The sequence below is a fragment of the Mesoplodon bidens genome (genome assembly GCF_964165515.1).
Source record: "Mesoplodon bidens genome assembly, chromosome: 11".
NCBI classification, from domain to species: domain Eukaryota; kingdom Metazoa; phylum Chordata; class Mammalia; order Artiodactyla; family Ziphiidae; genus Mesoplodon; species Mesoplodon bidens.
Window position 1 is genome coordinate 61,074,426 of NC_138167.1, and position 26,387 is coordinate 61,100,812.

Consider the following 26,387-nt stretch of genomic DNA (forward strand, 5'->3'; position numbering starts at 1 on the left):
AACATTTAAAATGATAAAGTGCAAACACATTTATTCACATGGAAAGATTTTTCATAACCTAATGGTTAATAAAGCAGATTACAAAATAGTTTATATAGAAGAAAGATCTTTTTTTCTCTCCTCTCTTTCTCATTCTCCCGCATACACATACTATGCTTAAAAATCTGTGTACAGGGACTTCCCTGGTGGCGCAGTGGTTAAGAATCCACCTGCCAATGCAGAAGACACGGGTTTGAGACCTGGTCCCGGAAGATCCCACACGCCGCGGAGCGACTAAGCCTGTGCGCCACAACTACTGAAGCCCGTGCACCTAGAGCCCGCGAGCCACAACTACTGAGCCCGTGTGCCACAACTACTGAAGTCCGTGCGCCTAGAGCCCGTGCTCCGCAACAAGAGAAGCCACCTCAACGAGAAGCCCACGCACCGCAACGAAGAGTAGCCCCCGCTCGCCGCAACGAAGACCCAATGCAGCCCCCCCGCAAAAAAAATCTGTGTACAAGTTGGACAAACATGAGCTAGTAACAAGAATTATTTTATGATTATGGAATAACTTTTACACATTCAAGGTGTGAGAAGAGGGAAAACATTTTTTCTATGGTCAATTAATTTTCTATTGCTTCAGAGTTGTATAGAAGTTTGTCAAGCTCACTGTCTGGTCCCTCACACACAGTGACCACTCAATCTATACCATAGGCCCACTTCTCCAGGGTATCACTGTCCTGGCTGATCGCAGTTCTAGACCTGGCCAACTAGCTCAGCAAGCCATCTGCTTGATATTCAAATTGGAATTAAAACAGCTAAGAGAAGGCATGGTGCTCTTTATTTGTCAGCATCTGTAACTTAAGTGTCTGTTAAGTGAAAACATTTCTCACAGTTTTATTACCTAGTTTTAAATTACGTGGAACCTGCCTGCCATAAAGAAAGGAAGTTCCCAGTAAAACTGACAGAATAAAGTTTTCAGAACTTAAAAGGGAATCTATCCACATTTATCTTACTTTCAAAGAAATGAAAATAGATCTAACCCGTTGCATCACAAGGTAATAATTAACCCCCAAATTGCTAGTCTGTAGGGCAATGGAAGTAAAGACTTAACTATTTCAGTCTGGAAAAATAAGTAAATCAAACCTTCTATTTACCTGTGATGACAACGTCGTGGTTCTGGACTTGTCTGGCCACAAACTGTTACTTCACAGCAGAGGCAGGGCCTTTCACAGCAGCCTTGGCAGTAAGAAGGTAAAGGACGAAATGATTACAACGATATGTCCTCTGGATTCTCCCCAACTCTCCACCACCTTGAAAGAGGAAAGTCACCGTGACCCTGCGTCTTCAACGGCTACGGTGTGGCAGGGTCGTCCCCAGGAAAACCCTGCACCCCCTCCCGGCCCCACGCACCCCTTCCCAAGCAGCCTTGGGGGAGGAGGGGCTCCCTGGTTTGGGGAAGGGTGGCTGGGATGGGGGTAGGCATGCAGCCCCGAACGTCCCAGAGCGCCCCGCGAAATCCAAGGCATTATACAACCATGGACTTTTCTTAGAAAGAACCTTGACATTCGGGGCACGGCTCCAGCCTTTAAACTTAAAAAGGCGAGGAAAGCACGGGCGCGCAGTTGTTCCCTGTTAGTCTGGGGAGGCCGTGCGGACAGAACCGACCCTCCGGACTTCCGCCAACACCGCCCTGCGCGGCCGGGGACTCGGGGAGACCCGGGCGCGGACGCCCCGCGCCAGACCCGCGGGCCCCGGGATCGGGAGGACGTCCCGCGGCGGAGACTGCCCTGGGCTCGCCCGGCCCGGCCCGTCTGCGTCGCCCGACTGCGCCAGGCGCAAAGTGGGGCAGTTCCTCAAAGGTGGACTAAGCCGCGTGTGAGTCTCTCCCGTTGGACCTCGGCCGCCAGGCGCACGAGGGTCAGTCTGCCGGGACCGCCGGCTACCTGGCCTAGGGGATCCCCGGCGTTCTCGGGAAACGCCCCCAGTCGGTGACGCCCAAGCTCGACCACGCAGAAAGAAGGGCGCGCCTGATGCCCCCGCCTGGTGGGCCTTCTCTCCGGGGGGACAACCTGAGGACCCAGTGTCTCTGAGGTCGCGGGCCTCGACCTCTACCCAGGTCCCAGCCCCACCGACAGCTGTGAACGCCGAGGCTCCCGGCAGGCCACGGGCGCGTGGAGGGAGGCCGAGCAAGGGGCGGCCCCCTGGGCCCCGGGATCCCCCGCACGAGCCTGCGGCAAGCGCCCTCGCCCCGCGCCCCGGGCCCCGCGCATGCGCCGCCCGGCCCCTCCCAGTCCGCCGCCGCTCTGGGTCTAGAGGTGGGGGGAGCCCGGCCCTCGAGCCCCCGCGCGCGCCCGCCCGCCTCCTGGCACCTGGGGCCACGGTCCTCCGCCTGCCTGTCCGCCGCCTGCCGGTCCGCGGGGTGAGCGCGCCGAGGGAGGCGGCGCCGGGCAGGGCGCTAGCTGCCGCCTCCGCCCCCGCCGCCCGCTGCCCCCGCCGTGGGGCCGTCGCGTCCCCAGCCCATGCCCGGCGCCGCCTCCCCGCAACCATGCCAGCCGCGCCCCTGTGGCACGCGCCGCCCCTTCGTCCCCCGCCCCAGCCGGGCCGCTGGGGCGGCTCGCGCGGGTGGCCCGCCGGGAAGCCCCGCCCCGCGCGGGACACAGCCCCCGGACGGCGGCGCCCGATTGGATGCCCGCGGGGACGGGGGTGGGGCCGCCCTCGGGGGCTCCCACCGCCGGCCCCACTGCTGCAGCACCTGGGGGAAACTGAGGCCGGGGAGGCGGAGGGACCGCCAAGGTCACCGGGCGGGTGGGCACAGCGCCGCGATGGCACACCGCGTGCGGCTGGGGATCGGCGAGCGTCCTGCCCCGCGCATTGGGAAGGGCTGAAATCTAGGAGGGGCGGGCGCGAGGCTGCGGGAAGGGTGGAGGTTCCCGTCCGGGGCCCAGGCCACGCTGGCGAGGCCCCTCCTCCCTCGGGGAGCGCGGCTCTGCCAGTCTGTGCGATGAGCTGGTCTAGACCGGGCACCTAAGCGCGGATGCCCTCAAGTCTGGGGAGAGCGTGGGGCTGGGGGCGGGCGGGGAAGGACCTTGTCCGGGGAAGCCCAGAATGCAAGAGAAAAAAGGGAACGCAAGCTGCGAGGACGCGTCAACAGGTGGCGGACTTGCCGCGGCGAGTGCGGCGGGCGGGGGACCCAGAAGAGTGAAGGGCAAAGGGGCCGGGCGCCGGGAGGAGCTGTCTACTCCGACCAACCGCCCAACCCCCCCAGCCCACCCTACCCCGGGCTGTCAGAGAGCCTGCCCCTCCCCCCATGCGGCAAGGGTGAGGGGCTGACTTTGTGCCCAGCCGAGGCGCTGGGCTTCTGCCAGCGCAGGGGGGAGGTCGCGGCCCGGCAGCCAATGGCGGAGAGCAAGAGCGAGAGCTGCAAAGCGGCTTTGTTTGCGCGGCGACGCCCGAGCTCCTCGCGCCGAATGCACAAAGCCCCCGGTGCCTGCGCATCAGGACGCCGCTCCTGCAGGAACGAAATGTGTGCTATGCCAGCCCCGCTCCCTGCCCTCCCGCTGCTCCGGCCACTGTTCTCTTTGTAGCGGCGAGTGCCCAGGAGGAGCTACTCCGCGCCTGAAACAGCTCCAAACAAATCCCCGCACTACACCGAGACGCTGGAGACTCGGCCGTCCCGGACCCTTTCACATATGTGTTAAGCTCACCCTTGTTGATTGGCCCCATGCCTGTGATGAACTTTGCCCCACCCAGCAGACACTCACATAACCTTCCCACTAACACATTGACAAGCCCAACTCTTACTGCACATGCTATAGAGCAATGGACAATTTTTGTATTCTGTTTCAGAGTTTACGAAGTGATCCGTGTCCATTATATCCTGGATATCTCATAGGCTGGGCAGGCAACAGTATTATTTATTTATGCAGCTAGGGGCCCCTACCGAGCTCATGTCCTCATGAGGGCATCCAGTCTCAGAGATGTCACCTGACATACCCCAGATCCCATGCTGTCAAGAACCAAGAGTGCAAACAAGGGTTGTCGACTTCTTTTCCCAGATGCACCACGATGGTCTGTCATAAACCCAGTTAAATCCGGCACTTGGATCCAGACCTGGTAAAAATTGTTTTGAACAAGGGCAAAGGAAGCTGCATAGGGGTCAACAGAGTACTGTGTACTCCCCGCAGACATAAAGAAATGATGTTCTTGGGTTCTTGGGGCTCCCAAGGTTTTAGGGAGAGAAAACTTGTTTTTCACGCATGTGACGAAATCTATCACCTTTGAACAAATGCTCTCAGCCAGTCCCTTGCCTCCCCTTCCCCAGGAAGAAAGGAGAAGGATGCTCAGAACATTTTCTCATGGGAATATTCATGAAAGGGCTCCATACATGCTGCCCCCAGGGGACCATGTGTTCCTGTTTACCTTGAGCAGACTTCTGTTAGCCGTGAAAAACATGTCACACCCAGGAGGAACTGTCACAAAGGACATCCCCCTCCCTGCCCCCAGCTCCTGGAAGTCCCCCCCACCCGTCACTGCCTTCAGCACTGATGAAGCGTGGGCAGTACAACAACCTAGACAGCCTCCTGTGCAGGGGCTGAGCGGAAACGTGTAACTTCAGGGACAAATCAGTGCTTTTCAATATGCATCTGAGCATCACCTGAGTTCCTCAGGTTTCTTGGTAAGTACTAGGGGCACTTGGGGGCCCGTGCGTCTTAGTTCATAGCTTCCATTTATTTGGTGCTGATGCTGTTTTGGGTCCTGTTTCACATTTTCTAATCTTGAAGATGTTTGGAGAAATAATTATTCTTGTGCCCACATTACAATAGGGAGACTGAGGCACAGAGGCCCCCCGCCCCCTGTACCAGGTCATACTGGCCAGTTGCAGAGCCCAGGAATGGAAGCGGGTCTGTGCCGCTCACACCTGCTCTGCTGAGCCACTTCCGGATGTACCCAATCCCACTAGAGCAGCCGAGGCTCTCCCTTGGCCTCCAGGGGGAAATCAGGAAGCGGGACATTCAGAAGAGGAGAAGGGCATAGCAGGAGGAGGCTCCTGCCACTAGACACCAGGCAGCAGGTTAGAACCTGAATGTGCAAGCAGGTGACGTCAGCCATCTGTGTTCAGAAGCTGGCCTTGACCCCTGCAGGGGCGAAGTGTCTCCCCCAGGTCTTGGGTCCAGGCACCAGACAGAAGTCTGCCTGTTTGCCCTGCAGTTTAGGTAAGCCCTTTTCCAGGAACTGTCCAAAGACTCTGTGGGTCACTTGTTTGCCCTTTGCTGATGTGCAAAGCCTCCTGATGAGACGGAGTTTGTGCTTCTGGGGTGTCATTGGCCGGGGCAGTGGCCTCTGATCTCCTGGAAGCGTGCCCTCTGGTCAGGTGGTGGAACTCAGTGGGGACAGGGGACACAGACTAAGAAAGGGAGAGTGCACTGCTGGCAAGTCCAGAGCTGCTCTGTGGCCCACGGCTGGACCTCAGCAAGGGCCAACCATGGGAGTGTGCATGGCTGCCATTCTAATATTGATGGTAAAACCTCAGGGGTCCAGGCAACAGAGTCTTGCCACACAGGTGAAGGCACAGAACTCACAATTGTCCCCAAAGCAGCTGAGTTCATCCTCATTTTGCAGAGGTAGAAACCAAGGGAACGACATCCTTTGGCCAAGGTCTCCAAGAGGGAGCAAGAACCTGGCTCTCAGACTCCAAACCCACTCTACTGGGTAACCCCAGGGCGTGGCCGTCTGGTCCAGAAGTCTGCGCTCTCCTGGCCTGATAACCCGGCTGCCTCTGGTAGACCCGGGAGCATACTGTGAAGGGTCAGTCTGGGCCCCAGATCTCCGGGGGCGGGGCGGGGCGGGCAGCAGCAGCAAATGCACAGGCCTGTGGCAGGAGAAAGAGGCCACATGCAAGGGGAGAGTGGAAATGGTACAAGCCAGCAGGAGGTGGGCAGTGACCTGTAGCCTGGTAGGTTGTTTGTCTTGACTCCATCAGATCAGTAACAAATAACAAATAACAAATGATACATGTTAACCAAGTGTTATCGCTGAAGCAGAGCAGGTGGCGGTGGGTAAATCTACGCACTCACTTGAGGTCCACAGGGTCTGGAACCTTCTTCAGGCCCAGCAACGGGTGCTGTCATAGACACCAGGCCCCTTTGATAACTAACCTGTCCCCAGCCAAAGTTTACAGACTGGCTTTGCTACAGGCCTCACCTGGGCGTGGGTCTCTGTCTCTGTCGTTCTTAAGATGCCCAAGGCAGCTCACCGGCAGCAATGCTCCCCCACCTGCCACCATCCCTCCCTCCTCATCAGCACGGGCTATTCCAGCCCAGGTGGCTTAAGCTCCTTGGGACAGCCTGGGTCATTGATATCTTGGTTCAGAGCTTGGGCTTGGAGCTTCAGAAGCTGGATGACCTGGAAGGTGAGAATCTCACCGTAAAGATGATATATAGATGAATTTGGTCAATAAAGGGCGCCCTGCTCTGCTGGAGGTGGAGTTTGCTATTATCTGACCCGGATGAGGGTCCCCAACTGTGAATTGCACTGTGGTGGGTGGGTGAGGTCAGGGGGCAGTTATGTGCAGAGATAAGACAGGTGTGTTGACCCACAAATGCATAAGAAATGCAGGTATCTGTGGGCATCACTGCCTCTGCCTGGGACACCCCCCAGTTCCTTCATGAAATTAGTAGACAGAACCTGGGATTTGAAGTCAAACAGACCTGGATTCAAATCCTTGCTCTACCTTTTACTTGCACTGTAACCTTAAGCAAACCACTTGACCTCCTGTCTGAACTTCCTCCTCAATAAAATGGGGCAGCGATGCTGAGCTCCCCGGGGCCTGGGGTGAGAATTAGGAAGGAGCGTGTAGGAAGTGCAGGGACAGGACCTGATAGGTGGGTCACATTTGAGACTTGGTGATCACCTGCTTGAGGGCTCTGCCAAGGGTCACCTCCTCCAGGAAGCCCACTTGGCATCATCCCAGCCGCAAAGCTGCCCTCTTCCCTGTGTTGCCACCACCTCCCACATGGCTTTTGTCTGGTTCAGCACTGTTTTCACAGTGCCTATCTCCCTGCCTGCCTTGCCACTCAGAATAGCCGACACGACTGAATCCTTGAACCTCTCCGACATCAGGTGAGGTGCCTGTTTCTTGCTCCCTCTCGTGATGCTCAGATACATGCTGGTACCTGCACTTTACAGAAGAGTCCTGACAACCACTCGAGGCAGCATGACCTCTGCCCCTGGCTGCCAGCTCCCTCCCCCAGGCCTTCATCCCTGGGTGCAGCACAGGCCTGGAACCCACACCACCAGGCCCCATAATGTGTGAGGGAGCGGCCAGCATGTCTGTCAGCATATCCAGGCCTTGGTTTTCACTAAAATGGAAGTGGACCGTGGTCCTCAGTCCCCCGAAGGGACAGGCCACATTTGACGAAATGTTCCCTGTCTGTGGCAAAATGGGCAAAAGAGCCAGGGACTTTGTGGTGAGTTTTCTGTAAAGCTAGTCACCGTAAAGAAATACGCTCTTTCTCCCTGGGTGTGTCCTTGACACTTTTAGCTGTTGTTGAAAATGCGTTTTCATACTAAAAGTGTCTCGGGTGAGGTGCTGATAATAGCTTACAGGGATGGTGTGTCTTGACTTGACAGCCCCATGTTTGTCCCCAAAGCCGTGTAAAATGTTGTTTTGTGAGCCCAAAGTCCGGTGAACCCGCCCAGGTGACCTCTGTTTACCGATAAACACAAAGCAAGTTGAAAAGGCCTCCTGACATTTTTCCAGTCTTCTTGCCCAGCTCTCTCTTCCAGATTTACTTATGATATTTATTTTCACGTCAACTCCTCGGCTTGTGTTGAGACTTGCAGCTGGGAATATAAAATCCTACGGGAGGGCCTGATTTTGATCTTTGACAAAGTGAGGGAGCAGGGTGTGGACAGCTGCCTCGGGAGCCTCCAGGGGTCAAACCCACTCGGAGCCCCAGCTCACACGCCATCGGGTACCCTCGGGGCGGGGGCCAGGCCTGGGGATGAGCGTTCCCTCTGCCTGGGAGCCTGAGGTGTACAGGGGAGGGCTTTCATCGGAGGCCGGAGGGAAGCTGAAATCTACATGCAGGAACATTCTAGAAGGTGCCAGTGGCATGGGGCAGAGGACACAGGACCAGCACCCTGGTAGGCAGGGTCCTTATTAGCTGGTGGAAAAGACAGACTGGGGACTGTAGACCCAACAGTTCATTTCTCTAAGTTGAAATATTAGATGAAATCAACTTTCTGGGCAAGCATTACTGCTGAGTTTAATTTGAAAACAACCCCTCCCCTCAAAGGGATCTAGTGATTGCTAAGTAGATGCCAAGGACTGAGCTGGTGCTTTCCAAGCGTGACACCCATTTCACCATCCAGCGCCCCCAGCCCTGATTTCTGCCAGGAGAGCAAGGTGGGCTGTACCCACTTTGTCCCGGACTCCCTGGCCTCCAGCTTAATATGAGGGAGAGTCCCTGAGTAGTTGCCTCCTACCTTGACTTCTGTCCTTACATGTCCCTTTCCTGTCAAGGTCAAGGCCCAGCCTTTCCAGACTGGCAAAGGCCCTCGGGGCAAAATCCGCTGCAGCGCCGTCACGCCATTCCTGCACCTCGCCAGACTTGGCCTGGAGGTTCTCCACTGTCTTGGCCACTCTTAGAGGCTTTTAGCATAATTTTTAATTTTAATTTTTTTATCAAGATAAATACAGTTAGGAAATGTCCTTTTGATCATTTTTTATCTTGTATAAGATCGTTACAATATTGATTTGTTAGACTTGTTTACATATTAAATTATAAACATTTAATTTACCATATATATTGCAAATCATGATTTCCAGTTTAATTTTATTTTATCTTTGTTTTTCTAATTGTATGCAAGGCTTTTTTTTTGTATGGTGAATAACATGTATTTAAAAATTTTTTTTATTGGAGTATAGCTGCTTTACAATGTTGTGTTTCTTTCTGCTGTATAGCAAAGCGAAGCAGTTATACATATACATATATCCACTCTTTTTTAGATTCTTTTCCCATATAGGTCATTACAGAGTATTGAGTAGAGTTCCCTGTGCTCTACAGTAGGTCCTTATTAGTTATTGTCTTATATGTAGTACCGTGTATATGTCAATCTCAACCTCCCAGTTTATGCCTCTCCCCGTTTTCCCCCTGGTAACCATAAGATTGTTTTCTATATCTGTGACTCTATTTCTGTTTCGTAAATAAGTTCGTTTGTACCAATTTTTAGATTCCACATGTAAAAGATATCTTACGGTATTTGTCCTTCTCTGTCTGACTTATTCACACAGTATGACATAACGTAATTTTTTTTTTTTTTTTTTTTTTTTTTGCTGTATGATATCATTTATAATTGGAATCTAAAAAACAAATGAACAAACAAAACAGAAATAGAGTCACAAATACAGAGAACAAACAGGTGGTTGCTAGAGGGGAGGAGGGGCAGAGGATCTACGTAATTTTTTAAATGACTTTTTTATTCAAAATTTTTACTTGTTTTTCTAGAGACAGAGGGTCGGTCCAAATAATCTGGCCTGCCATTACTGGACCTAGAAGCTTAAACCATTGTTTCAATCGTCGGTGATATTTATTTACCTTCCCATTCAGGTGTTAAACAGCTCGAAGACTGGGTCTGTGTGTCCCCACCTCATGCTCTGCGTGTACCCAGCTCTCCTGGCACAGAGGAGATGGCAACTAATCAGGGGTTTTTGAGCACGTCCCTTAAGGGTGCTGTTGATCCGGAGGAAAGCAGGTGGGTAACTGCCTCTCTTCCTGGGCAGAGGATCAGGTGCCCAGAGCCTCCCCCTGGCTCGGCTGCCTGGAGAGCATGTTGATGATGTGACCACTGGATACAGGGCACTCTGTGCTCAGCACTGCTCAGCCCCAAGCAGCCCTGAAGGCAGCTGCCCTCCTCCCTGCTCCCAACTGTGAAAACTGAGGCTGAGAGGCTGACCCATTGCCCTGAGCCTCATACCTGAGAGCTGTAGGCCTGGGCCTGGTGCCTGTTGGCCTGGCTCACGTGTCCTCACTTTTTCCACTGTGCCTACTACTCCCTCCCGGGCTCTGTGACCTTGGATAGCCATGACCGTCCTGCATCTGTTCCCAACCGACCGTAAACTGAGAGGCAGGGCTGGATGATCTCAAAGTCCCCTGCCAGCTCAGGACTCTGCGTTGTGCTCAGGGGTGTGACCGTGCCAGGCCCCAGAGGCCAGCTGCCAGGCCCCAGAGGGAGGCATTTTTTCCTGCCTTGCTGGGGAAAAGCAGACACAGGACTCTTCCGGCTGAGCTCTTGTGTGAATTACCATCAGCGACTCGTCTTATGCTCTGTGCTTTGGAAATGCTTTTGGGACCAGCCTCCTGGCCTGGAATCTGCCTCCAAGTCTGTGGCCTGGGGGGAAATCAGCTTCCTTTTTAGCCTGGAACCTCACAGGCCAAGGCTGGTCAGCTGAAAGTCACCCACCTCTGCTTCTGTAAACACACAGCAGACAGACTGTGCCATGTCTCACCCCAACCCCGTACCAGGGAGGACACACTCACCGGGCCTTCCTACCCTCCACTTCCTCTTCTGGGGACTCCTCCAGGTCTGCCTGCAGCTTTGGTCTAAAAATATGCTCTGGCTTCTTGTTGGAAACAGTAGAGGTGAGAGATCCTGTCGGTAAGAGGAAGAAGTTACCCGATGGGGCATGCTTTGGCCAATTAACAGAACAACGGGAACCCCAGCTGGCTGCCCCATGCATTCCCCTCTCATGCACCAGGATATTAGGGAAACAGAAGGCTGCCTCCCAGTCGGACCTGGGCCCCCTCACCCAGTAGCTCCTGCCCCTTTTGGAAGGCAGCCAGAGAAGTCGGCTGGGGAAGGGCTTCTTGGCAGGGCCTAAGGTCCAACTGGAACTTTCTGGACTGGGGGGTTCCTTCAGGGCAGGACCCCATGGAATCCTTGCTGTGCCCCTGGGTCCAGGCCCAGGCCCTGAAAGGAAGGCTCAGGCAGCCACGGGGGTGACACTGGGCCCATCCCTGAGAGAGGCTCCCTGTCGTCCTCAGCCATTTTGGTCAGGGAGCAAGGCCAAGCTAAGAGTCTGAGCTCTAATCCCACTTCTGCTGGGTGAACTTGGCCAGTTGCCTCACCTCTCAACTCCTCAGTTACTTTGTGGGGAGAATTAAGGCTGCCCTTGGAGGGTCACTGTCAGGGTCAGAGGCAATGAAGGTCAGCATGGCTGCAGGCCCCTGACTCCGCCCCCAACTCTGCTGGTCCTGCCCTTTCTGCTGGGCCTGCCCTTTCTGCTGGGCCCTCATTTCTCACTTCCCTTATCCTCCAGCCGTCAGGCTCTGTCCCGCCTGCACAGCGCCCCCACCCCCACCCCCCCATATCCCTGCACTGCTGGCAGCCTGACAGGCCTGTGCAGAGCCCCTGGGCCTGACACCTGGGGTCAGCCAAGGTGACATCCCCACCTCTCTCTCCAGCGTCTCTGCTTGCAATCTACCATGTCCAATGTGCTTTTACTTCTGCAGGGCATCTCCTCCTCCCACTTCTGTTTTTCCTTTCATGCACCACCTCTTCCAGGAAGACCTCCCAGATCTCCCCTCTCTGGGCCGTGTTCCTTTTCTGAGCTCTCTCAGCCCCAGTTCCTCTGCTGATCTCTGTGTGTTATACTAGTCTGTTTACTGATCCATCTCCCTCACTAGATTGGAAGGAAGTTTCTTGGGGATTAGGATCTTATCTGAGATTATTAACAACAATAACAGAAACAGAAATGATGAACTTTTAAAAAATCATTTAAAAAAAAAATTTTACATCCTGCATGTTCAGATCTAACAATGCCCAGCTACTTTGTGCAGAAGACTTTCACTAGTGATTGCTTTTATTCATACTGCAGTGTTATTTTATAGTGAAATATATCACAAATGCATTCTATAATTTTGTTTGTTTTTAATATGATGAATATTGTATTCACTATAGTTAAATAAACTATTTTTCGCATAGTAATTTTTAATTGTGGTAAAATATACATAACATAAAATTTACCATTTTTAAGTATATGGTTCAATGGCATTAAGTACATTCACATTGTTTGCCGCCTTCACCACCATCCAGAACTTTTTTCATCTTTCCAGACTAAAACTCTGGACCCATTCAACTGTAGCTCCCCATTTCTCATTCAGGATTTTTAGCTGCTCTAAAAGAGATTTTTGGAACATTTGGTGAAATCAGAATGAGGTCTGTCCTCTAGATAGTGTCATATCGGTGTCAACTTCCTAATTTTAATCATCGTATGGTGGTTGTATAAGATAGTGATTCTTAAACATTTTGGTTTTATGACTCCTTTATCCTCTTAAAAGCTATTGAGAACCCCAAGATGTTTTGTTTCTGTGGGCTATACTTGTCTATATTTTTGGTATTAGAAAATAAAACTGAAAAAAACTTTAAGTATTTATTAATTCATGTAAAAATAACACTAATAAGCCCTCCATATCTTAACATATGTAACATTTTATGAAAATGATTATAATTTTCAAAGCCCCCCCAGATTTTAAAAAACATTTTTTCAAATCCCCTTAATGTCTGGTTTACTAGAAGGTAGCTGGATTCTCCATTTGCTTCTTCCTTTTTTTTTTTTTTTGGATGACTCCTATTTTTTAAAATTTATGTTATCGAAGTATAGTTGATTTACAATATACAGCAAAGTGATTCAGTTATATATATACATATTCTTTTTCATATTGTTTTCCATTATGGTTCCTCACAGAATATTGAATATAGTTCCCTGTGCTCTACAGTAGGACCTTGTTATTTATCCTCACGTCTGCTTCTGCAATCAATCTCTTGCAATCGTCATTTTTGTTGACCTCTGTGAAGAAAATCTAGCAGGTGGAGGAAGGGGTGTAATTTAATAGTGAGTTCAGGTAATTGTGGCTATTCTTTGACACTGCCCCTAAATTCAGCAAGTGAATGTTTCTTTTCTTTTTTGATATAACACTTTATTGCTATATACTTCACATGCCATAAAATTCATGCTCTTAAAGGGCACGATTCCCATCGTCTTTAGTACCTCACAAAGGCCCAGCCCTCACCACTGTCTACTCTTCCTGTGGCCTGGACGGTGTTCGAAGGAGTGTGCTCAGCTCAGGGGAAAATCAGGACTACTGCCCCCAAACCTGATAGGAAGACAGCATGGAAGGGGAGTTGCCAGGAAGACAGGAGTCCAATTAGGAGAATCCTCAAGCCCCCAGACAGGCTGACACCGAGTCCTTCTCCCCTCCTAAGGCCACACGGGAGGACGAGCTTCAGCAGGGTTGACCATAACCATGGAAGAGAGAGCATCCCCCGTGCCCAACATGGTAGGGCTGATTTTGTGTCCGCTGGGAGGGGGGATATATCAATATGAAGCCTCTGAGAAACGCAGGAAGTATTCGTGAACTGTCGTTAAGTATTAGAAAATAAAATGAGAGAAGCATGCGGAGGTCAAGAGCACAGCCATTGTGTGAGTGGCCTGTGGCTGCTATAACAAATGACCACAAACATAATGGCTGAAAACAACCCAGGTTTATTCTCTTGCAGGTCCCGAGGTCAGAGTCTGACGTGGGTCTCATGGGGCCAATGACAAGGTGTGGGCAGGGTTGAGTTCCCTCTAGAAGCTCCAGGGGAGAATCCGTTTCCTGCCCTTTATCAGATTTTAGAGGTGCCCACATTCCTTGGCTCGTGGCCCCTTCCTACTATTTCCAAGCCAGCAGGGTAGCATCTTCCAATCTCTCTCTGACTCTGACCTACTTTCTCTCATGACCCTTGTGATGACCTTGGACATACAGAGAAAATCCAGGATAATCTCTCCATCTCAAGATTCTTAACTAATCCCATCTGCAAAGTCCCTTTTGTCATAGAAGGCAGCGTATTCACAGATTATGGGAATCAGGATGTGGACATCTTGGGGGGTGTTATTGTGTCACCACAGTGGTCAAGAGCGTGGCCACTGGAGCAGACTGACTCTGCCATTTGCTGCCTGTGGGGCCTTGGACAAGTCATTTCACCTCCCCATGCCTCAGTTTCCCCATCTGTAGAGAGAAGATAATGACAGTCCTACCCCATCAGGCTGCTGGAAGGGTCAGTGAAGTCATATCCATGCATTCCTCAGGGCAGGCCAGGCACTCGACAAGGGCTGGGTGGAGGTTTGCACTTGTGGGACCATCAGAGCTACAAGGGGGTTGGACTTTACTGGCCGTGGGCCTGGGGCAGGGGCCAGATGCCCTCTGCAGCCCAGGAACCTGGTCTTGATAGGGCACAAGCGGACCTCCAGCCCCCTGCCTGGGCTGCTCTGGTTGGCTCTGAGAGATAAATGTGCAGCCCTGGAGGGGAGGCTCATCTGTGTCCCAGAGCCTGCAGGTCCAGCCACCTTCTCCCACCTCCATCCGGGGGAGCTTCCCGGGGAGCTGGGGAGGAGCCTGGGGGCGGCACCCAGGCAGCAGGCCTCAGGGAGGGGTCCCGGTCCAACCCCCTACTGTGCAGGTGGGGAGACGAGAGAAGGATGAGCCAGCTAAGGTGGCCCAGGTGCTACTGGTCTCCTGACTCCCAGCCTCCTGCTGTTTCCACAACCCCTTGTGGCAAATGTCGAGGGATGTGGGTAGTGGCCATGTTTCTGGAACCTCCCGTGGCCACGGCCCATGTAGCTGGGGAGGGACCGCCCCCTGAGATCACCCATCCATCTGTCCATCCCCTCCTAAGGGCAGTGCTGGTCACACCCACACTCGAAGACCCTCAGGCGTGCCCTGGGAGGGTGCAGGAGGGCAGGGAGTGGCTGGGGGCGCCCTGGCCACACACAGCTTTTTCTTGGATTTAACACGTTTACATGAAAGGACTTGAGTTTCCTTCAGTGTCATGTCCTCCCGTATCACTGGGAAGTCACGGGCGCTGAGTGTACCCTTGGAGCATGAGTCATCCATTGGCTGAGTGGTGGAGAAGAGACGGAATCAGAATTTCTCCGTCCCACCCCACCCCGCTCAAAGCCTCCATTTTTCTCTGTTAATATATAATGTATCTGCATTTCTCTAATGAGTTGTGATGTTGAGCATCCTTTCATGTGTCTGTTCCAATCTGTATGTCTTCTTTGGAGAAATGTCTCTTTAGGCCTTCTGCCCATTTTTGGATTGGGTTGTTTGTTTTCTTGATATTGAGCTGCATGAGCTGCTTGTATATTTTGGAGATTAATCCTTTGTCAGTTGCTTCATTTGCAAATAATTTCTCACATTCTGAGGGTTGTCTTTTCATCTTGTTTATGGTTTCCTTTGCTGTGCAAAAGCTTTTAAGTTTCTTTAGGTCCCGTTTGTTTATTTTTGTTTTTATTTCCATTTCTCTACGAGGTGGGTCAAAAAGGATCTTGCTGTGATTTATGTCATAGAGAGTTCTGCCTTTGTTTTCCTCTAAGAGTTTTATAGTGTCTGGCCTTACATTTAGGTCTTTAATCCATTTTGAGTTTATTTTTGCGTATGGTGTTAGGAAGTGTTCCTTTTTTAAAAAATTATTTAATTTATTTATTTTTGGCTGTGTTGGGTCTTTGTTGTTGTGCGTGGGCTTTCTCTAGTTGCGGCGAGTGAGGGCTACTCATTGCGGTATGTGGGCTTCTCATTGCGGTGGCTTCTCTTGTTGCGTAGCGCGGGCTCTAGGCGCGTGGGCTTCAGTAGTTGTGGCTCGCAGGCTCAGTGGTTGCGGCTCGCGGGCTCTAGAGCGCAGGCTCAGTAGTTGTGGCTCACAGTCTTAGTTGCTCCATGGCATGTGGGATCTTCCCGGACCAGGGCCCGAACCTGTGTCCCCTGCACTGGCAGGTGGATTCCTAAGCACTGTACCACCAGGGAAGTCCCAGGAAGTGTTCTAATTTCATTGTTTTACACGTAGCTGTCCAGTTTTCCCAGCAGCACTTATTGAAGAGGCTGTCTTTTCTCCATTGTATATTCTTGCCTCCTTTATCAAAGATAAGGTGACCATATGTGTGTGGGTTTATCTCTGGGCTTTCTATCCTGTTCCATTGATCTATATTTTTGTTTTTGTGCCAGCCACACCCATCATCAAAAAATCTACAAACAATAAATGCTGGAGAATGTGTGGAGAAAAGGGAACCCTCTTGCACTGTTGGTGGGAATGTAAATTGCTACAGCCACTATGGAGAACACTATGAAGGCTCCTTAAAAAACTAAAAATAGAACTACCATACGACCCAGCAAGCCCACTGCTGGGCATATACCCTGAGAAAACAATAATTCAAAAAGAGACACGTACCACAATGTTCACTGCAGCACTATTTACAATAGCCAGGACATGGAAGCAACCTGTGTCCATCGACAGATGAATGGATAAAGAAGATGTGGCACATATATACAATGGAATATTACTCAGCGATAAAAAGAAATGAAATTGAGTTCTTTGTAGTGAGGTGGATGGACCTAGAGTCTGTCATACAGAGTGAAGTAAGTCAGAAAGAGAAAAACAAATACCGTATGCTAACACATATATATGGAATCTAAAAAAAAAAAATGGTTCTGATGAACCTAGGGACAGGACAGGAAAAAACACACAGACGTAGAGAATGGACTAGAGGACACGGAGAGGGGGAAGGGTAAGCTGTGACAAAGTGAGAGAGTGGCATGGACATATATACACTACCAAATGTAAAATAGATAGCTAGTGGGAAGCAGCCGCAGAGCACAGGGAGATCAGCTCAGTGCTTTGTGACCACCTAGAGGGGTGGGATAGGGAGGGTGGGAGGGAGACGCAAGAGGGAGGGGATATGGGGATATATATATATGCATATGGCTGATTCACTTTGTTATACAGCAGAAACTAACACAACACGGTAAAGCAATTATACTCCAGTAAAGATGTTAAAAATATATATATATATATAATGTAAGGGGTACTTATTTCAGAACAATAGAAGGATCCTGGCCTTGGCAGCCTGTTTGACCTTGAGTGAATCCCTCCCCTCTACCCAGGATGTGCACAGCCAGCCCCGAGCTAGGGAGGGGCCAGCCACGGACCACAGCTGCTCATCCCTGCGCCCCTCCCAGGAGCTGCCCTTGGAAGTCCGGAGTTGCACCAAGGGAGTGAACCTGACCTTCAGCAGAGTGTGTGCTGCCTGCAGGGGAGAGTGGGGAGCTCCAAGACCAGGGCTCTACTTCCTCATCCAGTAGAGGAGAAAGACGAGGGTCAGAGAGCCCCTGGACTCTGCACAGCTGAGTCACTGGTGGAACGGAAGCCCCGCCTGCCATCTTGAGCACGTACGCATGTGCAGGACCGCGCACGTGTGTATATGCTTGTGTATGGGTGTGTGAAAGCAGGTATGCATTTCTGTCTGCGTGTATGTGCATGTGCATACGTGTGACTGTGTGCATTTGTGTGCCACCTGAGTATGTGCATGAATGCACGTGTACATGCACACCCGTGGACAAAAATGCTTGCACGTGAGTATATGCTCGTGCATGTATATGTGTGCATCTGTGTGCACGGGTCTCTGTGTGCACGTGTGCCTGTGCACGTGTGTACATGCATGTGCACACCTCTGTGTGTGCTCACTTCTATGTGAGTGCGCATTCACTTCCGCATGTGTGAGCCTGTTTGTGTGTGTTCGTGTCTCTGTGCGCACACATGTGAGCTTTTCATTTTCTCTCTCGGGCAATCCAGAGGGTCGTGGAGATCCGACGTAGCGGCAGAGTTGGATGCAAAGACAGGCCCAGGGAGAGCTGCTGGCCTGGGCCTGGCCCCGCCCCCGCCTGACACCCACGCACTGTGGACTCAGCAAATCCAAGGTCACGGGCGGGATCCTCCCAGAACCAAGCTGCCAGCAACTTTGGCCGGCTCCATTGCTTATTTTTCAACTTCTCCCACTCGAGGGCATCTTGCTGTGTGTTCTGGGTCCAAGCCCGATCCAAGGTCCAGCTGCTGCCCCTCCTGGGGGAGTTCCATGTTCCCTTTGCACGTGCCCACCCGCTCCAGGCCAGCCTCTGGGAGCCCCCTTCCCCAGGCTCTGGGGGACTTCTTTTTAAGCCCCCGCCATCGTGCGAACAGTGTTGGTTTCTCTATCGGTTGCTTCAGCGGGAACAAAGGCAGAATTGTGGCGGCTTGTGGGAAAGAGCAGCCGTTTTGCGGCACAAAGGATATATTTTTTTCCTTCCCTGATGGGCTGCCTGGGAGTTCGGAAGCGACTTCTGGGAGAAGGCTGGGCAGGCGGTGTGGGTGGCCAGCGGGTCAGGGTGCCTGCTGTCCCCACAGTGCCTCGAGGGGCGCCTGTTCCACCCCTTGAGTCCCACCCACGGCCCACCTGCGAGTCGCGAGGCGCAGCCGACCTCGCCTTGCCCTCTGCCGACGCCCGGCCACTCCAGCCCCGCCCCTCCGCACGCCTCGCCGCCCTCCTCGGCCTCTGCGCCGGCCTTAGGCTGCGCCTTCTCGCTCCCGGCTCTGCTCCGCGAAGCCCTCCTCCTCGTCTCCTCTGGGCTGGCCCCGACCCTGCCCTGGCTCCGTGGACCCCACAGGGGGCAGTGCTGCCCGGTCTGCCGCCAGCCAGGCCCTCCCTCCTGAGCTGCCCCCCGGGGTGCCTCTCAGGAACCCCCAGGTTGCCCCGAAGCCTGACACCCCTCCAGGATCCCCATCTTGGCCAACAGCGCCACCCGCCGGCCAGTCTGTCCAAGCCAGGCGTCGGGACGCGGATGCACACCCCGCGCCCGCCGCCCCGCCAAACCCATCACCAGCTCCAGCCACAGCTCCCCATCCCCTTCCCCTCCTCGCCCTCCCCCCACTCCCCATGCAGCCCCAACTGCAGCCCCCTGCCCCTCGCACCCCCTCCTCTAAAAGCACCTCTGAGCCTTTCACTCCGCTGCCTGAAACGTGCCCCAGCTTCTATGTCTGTGCAGGAGAAAGTCTTGGACCCCATGTGCCTCTGACCCTGCAGGGGGGTCTCAGGGGCTCGAGCACAGGGGAGAGGGAGGGAGCGGAAGGGAGGTAACGCTGACCCCAGGAGCGCCAGGTCTGGGGCTGAGTGCACTCAAAGTCAGCAGGGCAGTCCAAAGCCAGGGGTCCCGAAAGTGGGGGAAGGGGTGGGGGAGGGGAAGGCATCGTGGGGCTGCAGGAGCAGAGGCCTGGGGGCCTGGGGAAGGCGGGCACCATAAGGGAGCGGAGCCTGGCCCGGCAGGGGCAGGTGTGGGCCTATGGAGCTGAGGTGAGGACTGCAGGGGCTGGCGGGTCGGGGGACCTTCTAGGCAGAGTGCAGCCAGCAAAGGCCGGGGTTGGGGTGGGCAGGGTAGGCTCCATGGAGGTCATTTAACCCCCACCTGGTACTACAGGAGGGTACCGGTGATCCCCTTCTGCAGGTGAGGAAACTGAGGCAGAGAGAAGCCACAGAACTGTGACTGGTGCTACTGGGATTTGAAGCAGGTCCAGAGTCTGGGCTCCCAAGCCCTGTGCAGTCCTGCCCCTGAAGGAGAGGGGGCAGCTGGGGGCAGGGGCTCCAGGGACCAGCCTCCCGGGCTGAGGCATGGGTGGCTCTGAGAGAGGGGTTAGGGGGCGTGGGGACACAGGACAGGAGGAGGGGATGGGGGGAGGAGCCCAGAATGGGCCGGGGCTCTGGCGAGAGCCCTGGGGTAGACGGCGGGCCCTTGGCCCTGGAAGGAGGATGGAGGGGCAGGTCCGGGCTGAAGACACCAGCAGTGTTTGGGCCCCTGAGTGGGAGGCGGGGAGCAGGGGCTGAGCCGGTCCTCGGGACCTCCCTCTGGGAGCTCACCTGTAGCCCTCCTTGGAGCAGTGTGGCCCCAGGGATGGGCTGGCACCCACCAGCCCTCAGAGCCCAGAGAGACCTACGATCCAGATGCCAGGCTGAGGAGGGGCTGCCGTCTGTGGGGCAGGAGGCCTTCCCCCTGGGGGCCATGTGCTCAGACACCCCAGCCTGCCAGGCAGCTGCTCCTCGGGAGCCGCAGCCCCTGGCTCCCCTCTGCTGGATGCAGGTGGAGGAGCCTGGAGCATTCTGGCCACACCTGGGTGCCCAGTCCAGCGGCTGACAGCCTGGGCCTGCGCTAGCTTCCTCAGAATGGTAGAAAACCGTGGCCTCATGCTGGCCCCGTCCAGACACCGTGGCCTACTGCTGGGAGAGGGCCAGCGTGGGAGTGGAGACCCAGCTTCTGGCCCCGGCTGGTCCTGACCATGGTGGGACTTTGGCCTGGCCTTCAGACAAAGGGACGTGTCACACAGACACTGAGTGAGGCCCTCTGGCCTGGTGGCTCCAGGGAACAGTGGTGCCCACCACAGTCTGCCCACATCATCCCCACCCCAATGCCCCCATGACCCTGAGTGTCCCCAGGACCCTCTGCCAGCTGCTCTCCGATAGATGGCCACTGCCCACAGCCCCACCCAGCACAGACCAGACGCAGAAAACGTCAACTACAAGATGAAATTCCAGGTGGGGTCTGTTGGGAGATCCACAGACCAAGGGGCTGAGCCCCCTCTGAGGCGGGGGGAACCCGGGGCTTTACATGCAGCCCCACAGATGACCTGGGGCTGGGACGCCACCCCTGAGGACGTGCAAATCTCACTGTCCAGTGGTGGCGGTTGAGGACTTCCTGGCTGCCGGGGGGTCTGGATCTTGTGGCTGCATCTGAGACCTCGGGTGCCGGACACACACAGCCCAGGTGCTGACGGGGGCCTTCCGACTCGGCACCCCGACTCATCTGGGGCTGGGCGCCGGCATGAGCCCAGCCTGTTGTGAGCCCAGAAGCCAGATGTGGCTGCCCCTGACACGGGCCCTCATCCTGGGCCACCCTGGCCACCAAGGGCCACTTCACTCCTTCAGCACCTGCCACGGGCCATGCCTCCTCAAGCTGGGACCTCGCCCCAAGAGCCACACTCCTCCTTCTAGAAGCCTCTGTGTCTTCAAGCCACATCCCCCAACTTCCCCTTATGTGCTCTTCCATGAACTTGGGGACTTCCCGCGATGCTCCACACCGAAGTCCCTAAAATAGGCCTGGGGACCCAGGGTGGGCTCAGGAGAAGCCCCCCAACCCATGACAGGCGTGGCTCTGGGTTACTCTTCCCCATGTGCCCCTGTGACCTCCATGGCCTGCAGGAGTCTCCATCCTGTCCCTCACAAGCGCTCATGAGGCCTTGAGCCTCACCCGAGCCTCCCTCCTCCCCGCTCCCTGCCTGGGGCTCCTCCCCTCCCACCGGGGTCCACACTGAGCACAAAGCTCCGTCTGGGAAACCCCAGGCCCCCAGTGGCTCCCCTGCTTGGGCCCACCTACCTCCCTCCGCCTGGCGGGCCTGCCCCGGGGCCTTTGCTTGGCCCTGCAGCCCCCTGCCCTGTACCCTCCCAGGGAGACACGGGGTGCGGCTGGCTGTTCCTGCGTGGGGTGGTCAGGGGTGTGGGCAGAGAGGGCAGGCTCCTCCAGAGCCAAACCCACCTCCTCTCCCCCTGAGCACTGGTGACCCGGAGGGTGGACCCAGCATAGGAGCAGGAGTGGGGACTCTAATCCAGAATCCACACGGCAGCCAGGTGAACGTTCACAGCACTCACCTGATCTTGTTACTCACTGGCTAAAACCATCCATGGCTCCCTGTGGCCTCCGAGGACCCAAGGGTGCCCCGGGCCCTTTGCGGCCCACCTACCCACCCACCCACCTGCCTCTTGCCTCCAGGCCCTGCTCCCTGCATGTGCTCCCTCACCCGTGGGCACCACACACTTCCCTCCCCACCCCCACCCTTTGCTTGTCTCTGCTCCTTGTCCCTGAGGACTTGGGTGAGTGGTCACGTCACCTCCTCCAGGAAGCCTTCCTGACCCCCAAGCTGGTGAGGGCACACCTCCCACAACCCTCGCTCTTGATTCATCCCAGATAGAGGAACCCTTTCCCTTCAGGGGTTGGGGGGGATCTGGAGACTCACCCCTGCAGCCAGGGTGGGACGGGGTGCAGGTGGGGAGCGCCGGCTTTGAGGCCACAGACAGCGTGACCTTCCCTATCAGGGTGTGAACTCAGGGGCTGATCCTCCCCAGGCCTCAGTTTCCTCATTTGTGAAACAGGGCACCGTCCCCCTAGCACGCGGCAGGGGGTGTGATGGGAGAGGGTGTAGGCTGAGGCCAGCAGACGCGTCCAGCCCCAGCTCTGTCAAGTCACCGCTGTGTGACCTTGAGTTGACCTTGTCCAGCCTCTGTCTCCTGCTTGTGAACTGGGGACCACAGAAGAGCCTGAGATTAGAGCCAGGCCTGCAGGGGGCCTGGGGTCCTGTGCACCCAGGGAGCTCCAGCCGGGTGGTCGGTCAGGAGATTGGCCCAAGGAGGGCTTCCAGGAAGGGAGGGGACGAGGGGTCAGAAGAAATGGTCCTTGCCTGGCTGTCCACCCTAGGGAAGGTCGCCAGCCTTCTGAGAGGACTGCCCCTCGGAGGCCCCACGGCTCGGCCGGGTCCTGCCTGTGTTCCCAGGCCCTGGGTCATGGCTGGGCCGCCCTGCTGCCCTGGGAGCCAGCCCGGACTGAACTCGGCGCTCGGCCAAGCCATGTTTCTGCATTTAGCACTGGAATTGAGTCGTATAAAGTGGAGGGGGCACCTCCTTCTCCTCTGCCTGCAGTGATGGAGGGGCCGAGGGTGCACCTCTTCAGCTGTGGGTCACCTCAGGCAGCTTGGCACCAGCCCCTGCTCTGGCCAAGAGCCTTCCAGCTGTGACAGGTTCTGGTCAGGAATCTCGGGGCTGGCGCCAGCTTGGGATAAAAAATTAGCCATCAGGGGTCACTGTGCCTGGGGGCAGCACTGGCCTGGACTGGGTACTTCATTCCCTCTGCCTCAGTTTCCCATCCCCTTCCCCTCACCACTGAGTGAGTTAAATGGCCCTCAAAGCCCACCTGGGCCCCAGCACCATGCCAAGCCCTGGCCTTGGCCCTGTCTAAGTCGCCACCTCTGGTCCAGCTGATTCCAGGACAGGCCAGTCCCTGCTGGGGAGGAGGGGGGTGGAGTGACATGGTGCTGGGGCCACGAGGAGAAGAGGAAGGAACCATATATGTGGTCTGGGGCCTGGGAACCCAAGTGACTTCCCAGGGGAGGGGCACTAGGGGCTTGTCCCCACTTGCTGGGGCATCGCTGCTTTCTTGAGCCCCAGCATCGCTCTAGGCCGTGTGACTACTCACTACAGCTGAGGCCCAGAGAGGGTGGGCAACCTCCCTGAGGACACACAGCCTGGCTGGGGTGGGCCCGTGACCTCACAGCCTCGGGGGAGGGTCATTCGAAGTGAGTGGACAGGTGGAACGGTCTGGACTCCACAGGGCTGGGCCTGGTGGTCCCAGCACAGCGGGAAGCTGTCGGGGGTGAACAGTGAACAGGACAGGAAGGTGAAGTCTCAGCACCTCTGTGTCCTGTGGCTCCAGCCTGGGCCAAAGCGTCCGGCGTGCTCCGGTCACTCCCTGTCAGGCCTCCCCCAGTGCACATGGTGGGTGGGGCCTGGCCAGGACCCCCTGTCTCTCCTTCACCCTCGAGATGGAAGGGCAACTCCCACCCACCCTGGTGCTGCGGCCAGGGAAACCGTAGGGGGCTGGGAGGCGAGCTGCCCTTGGCTCACAGCCTTCCAGGCCTGTGGTCAGGGGGGCAGGGATGTCACAGGTGGCCACGGTGGCCATAGGTGGACCTCCTGCAGCTTGGGGTGCCCAGCCTCCCGACACCTGTTTTGGGCCTGACCCAGGCTTGCTGTCAGGGAGCTGCCCAGAGACGGTGGTGCCGCAGATGTAAGTGCCCGGGAGGATGCGCAGCTGCCCACCCAACCTTGGGCACCAGTGGAAGAAGCCCCCAGAGGAGCTTGGGTTCCCATCCAGGGGAGAAGAGCAGGAGGCGCCAGCGGGGGGTGGGGAGGTGCAGCCAGAGGCGAGGTGGCTGGGGAAACAGGCAGGGGCCCTGTCATAGGGAAGCAGTGACCGGGCTTGGTGGCACTGAGGTGTTGAAGTTGAGGGTGAGGGATCCGCAGGGCGGGGCGGGGGCAGGTCCTGAGCAGTGAGGGGGGCCCTGTATCGGGCTCTGGGCACCCCACGACCTTCCTCTCTGAACCTGTGAGACACGGACTTCCTCTTGTCCGCGGGGCTGGGGGAGGGTCCCACATTTGCCTCGGGTCCCTGCTAGGTGCGGGCTCGGAGCAGAGAGTGTGGGCGACGTCACGGCCTGAGCGCACCCGCAGGGAGTGTGGCCCCATAGGAGGAGGGAGGCCGGGGCAGCAGGGGGCGCCTTGGTGGCAAGGTGTGCGGGCTGATGCCCCAGGCCTCTGCCCGGGCCTGGTTTGAGCATCAAGGTTGAATTCTGCTGCCCACCCAAGCCCCCCTCCCCAGACAGCTCACTCAACCATGCTGCCCCTGGGTCCCTGGGGTGGGCACTGGGGAAGGTGCCCATCCGCAATGAACGGCTCGCCCCATCCTGGAGGGGGCTAGGGCAGTGGGGTCGGGTTAGGAATGGGAGCAGGGCCAGGGCCCAGGTCATACAGGGCAGCTCAAGTTCTGCGCAAGACAGGCCTCCAGGCCCCTTTGGGCCACAGAACTCAGCTCCCGGCCTGAAGAACGGAGCAGATGCGAGCAATGCTGCCTACCTGGTGGCTGCCAGGGGCGTTGCTGGAGGTCCCACGGAGCCACAGGTGGCTGGAGTGAAGCAGGACAGCCAGCACCCACGCCCTCTCCCTGCCCTCCCAGAGGTCGCTGCCACTGCCACACTGGCCTGGCCTCCAAGGGTGCTGCTCCCTGGCCCCTGGTCGCTGTGCAGAGCTGAGGACTCAGACAGGCTCAGGGGGACAGATGGGAAGTTCCAGCTGACTCAGCCCTGGGGGCTGCCTCCATCCTCTGCAGGTCAAGGTCACTGCAAGAGCCCACATGAAGCCCATTTCTACCTGGCATGGATCTCAGTGGAGCAGCAGCTGGCTCCGCCCACCAAGAATCCACTGCCTCTTCCATCCCCACTCCGCCTTGGGGCTGGCTCCACCCCGGGCACCACCTGGCCGGGAGCACGCACAGCCAGTGGCTCAGGACTGAGCATTCGTGACTCACTGCTGGAGAGGGGAGAGAGCTTTCCATGGGGTGGGGAGGCAGGGTTGGGGAAGGGGATCAAGGCCTGGCCTTCTCTACCTTTCCAGGGGGAGCCTGCTGGGGCTGGGGAAGCACGGAAAAGCAGTCAGCAGAAATGGAGCGGGGGCAGAGTCCTGAGTACGCCCTTTGAACCAGCCATGCCTGACGCTGGTCCAATTCCTGGATTTTTTCTTACATAAGGCGATAAGTCTCCTCTGGGCCTAAGCTAGTTTGGCTTGGGTTTCTGTTACCTGCAACTAAAGCTTCCTGATTAATTCTCGAACTGACTCTAGAAATGACCTACCCTTTTGGGCATGTGGGTCCCCGGCTCCCACAGAGTCCCTGGCCCTCCCACCCAACCAGTATACCATGTGGCACACCTCGCACAGGACTCAACAACACACACATACAGTCAGAGTGTGAATGTGGGGGCTTCTCATTCCTTTTCGTGTTCTGTAGCTGGCAAACTCCTATTCATGCTATAAAACCCAACTGAGGACTTACCTGTCCCAGGAAGCTCTCCATGAGCTCTCGCACGCACCACCTCTGCTGTGCAGTCCTCCCTCTTGGGCTGTGCCTCCAAAGCCTTGGGCATCATTCACCTAATCCTCCCATTCCCGGTCTGTCTACCGGCTCGAATGTATTGAATGAAGGATCATTTTGAGGGCTGCACCACCAAGTGGATCCCTCAAGGTGACAAGCATTCCATTCTGGCCGGTCTGCAGTTGAAGCTGCCCTGGACCCTGAACCACTCCCTCTCCACCGCCAGCTAGCCACAAGTGCCCGAGGTGCGAGGACTTGGGGATGCCTGGGTACAAGTGTGGGAGCGGAAAGGAAAGACAGCTGCCAGGAAGGTTCCCCAGAGGTAAGAGAGGCTGCACTCCTGCCTCCAGAGAGGGCTGGTGGAGGCAAGGCTCGGCGTGCTGGGGTTTGTGCAAGTCTGCCTGGGGCCCCGGGCACTCCTGAATGGGTGCCTTCCAGGCTCTGGGGGCTTGGGCAGGTTTCTCATCATTGAGATGGAGGGGAAAAAAATAACACCCACAGGAGGATCAGATGACAAGACAGTGCCAGGCACATAGTTGGCGGTTAACAGAAGCTGGGGTGGTGGCCGTAATGGAAGGCCCAGTAGAGGTGACTGGGATGAAGGGACAGCAGGAAGCGCGTCCCAGGCAGAGGCCTAGTGTGAGAAGTGGCTGGGTGCCATGTGCTCCACGTGGCAGTGGCCTCTGGTGGCCGGAAGGAAGTTGGTGGGAGAGGGTTGCTGCTGCTGGGAGTGAGCCCCCCAGAGCAGGGGGAGATCAAGTCAAGGCTGTGACCCAGGTGGTGGAGGCTCACGGGGGGCTAGGACTGGGGGATGTCTGG

At 55.8% G+C, this 26,387-nt stretch overlaps 1 protein-coding gene across 6 annotated transcripts in view; it reads right to left on the bottom strand.

Annotated features, from left to right (window-relative positions):
- The window catches only part of PPARA (peroxisome proliferator activated receptor alpha), a 71,252-nt gene extending 68,827 nt beyond the window's left edge, over positions 1-2,425 (bottom strand). Inside the window, exons 1-2 of one of the 6 annotated variants that reach the window (XM_081249419.1) lie at positions 2,352-2,425; positions 1,137-1,292 (exon numbers count right to left, since the gene is read on the bottom strand). The gene's annotated coding sequence lies outside the window, so the exon portion shown is untranslated. The other 5 variants (XM_081249421.1, XM_081249416.1, XM_081249417.1 and 2 more) reach the window with 5 other exon arrangements.
- Positions 2,426-26,387: the final 23,962 nt, after the last annotated feature.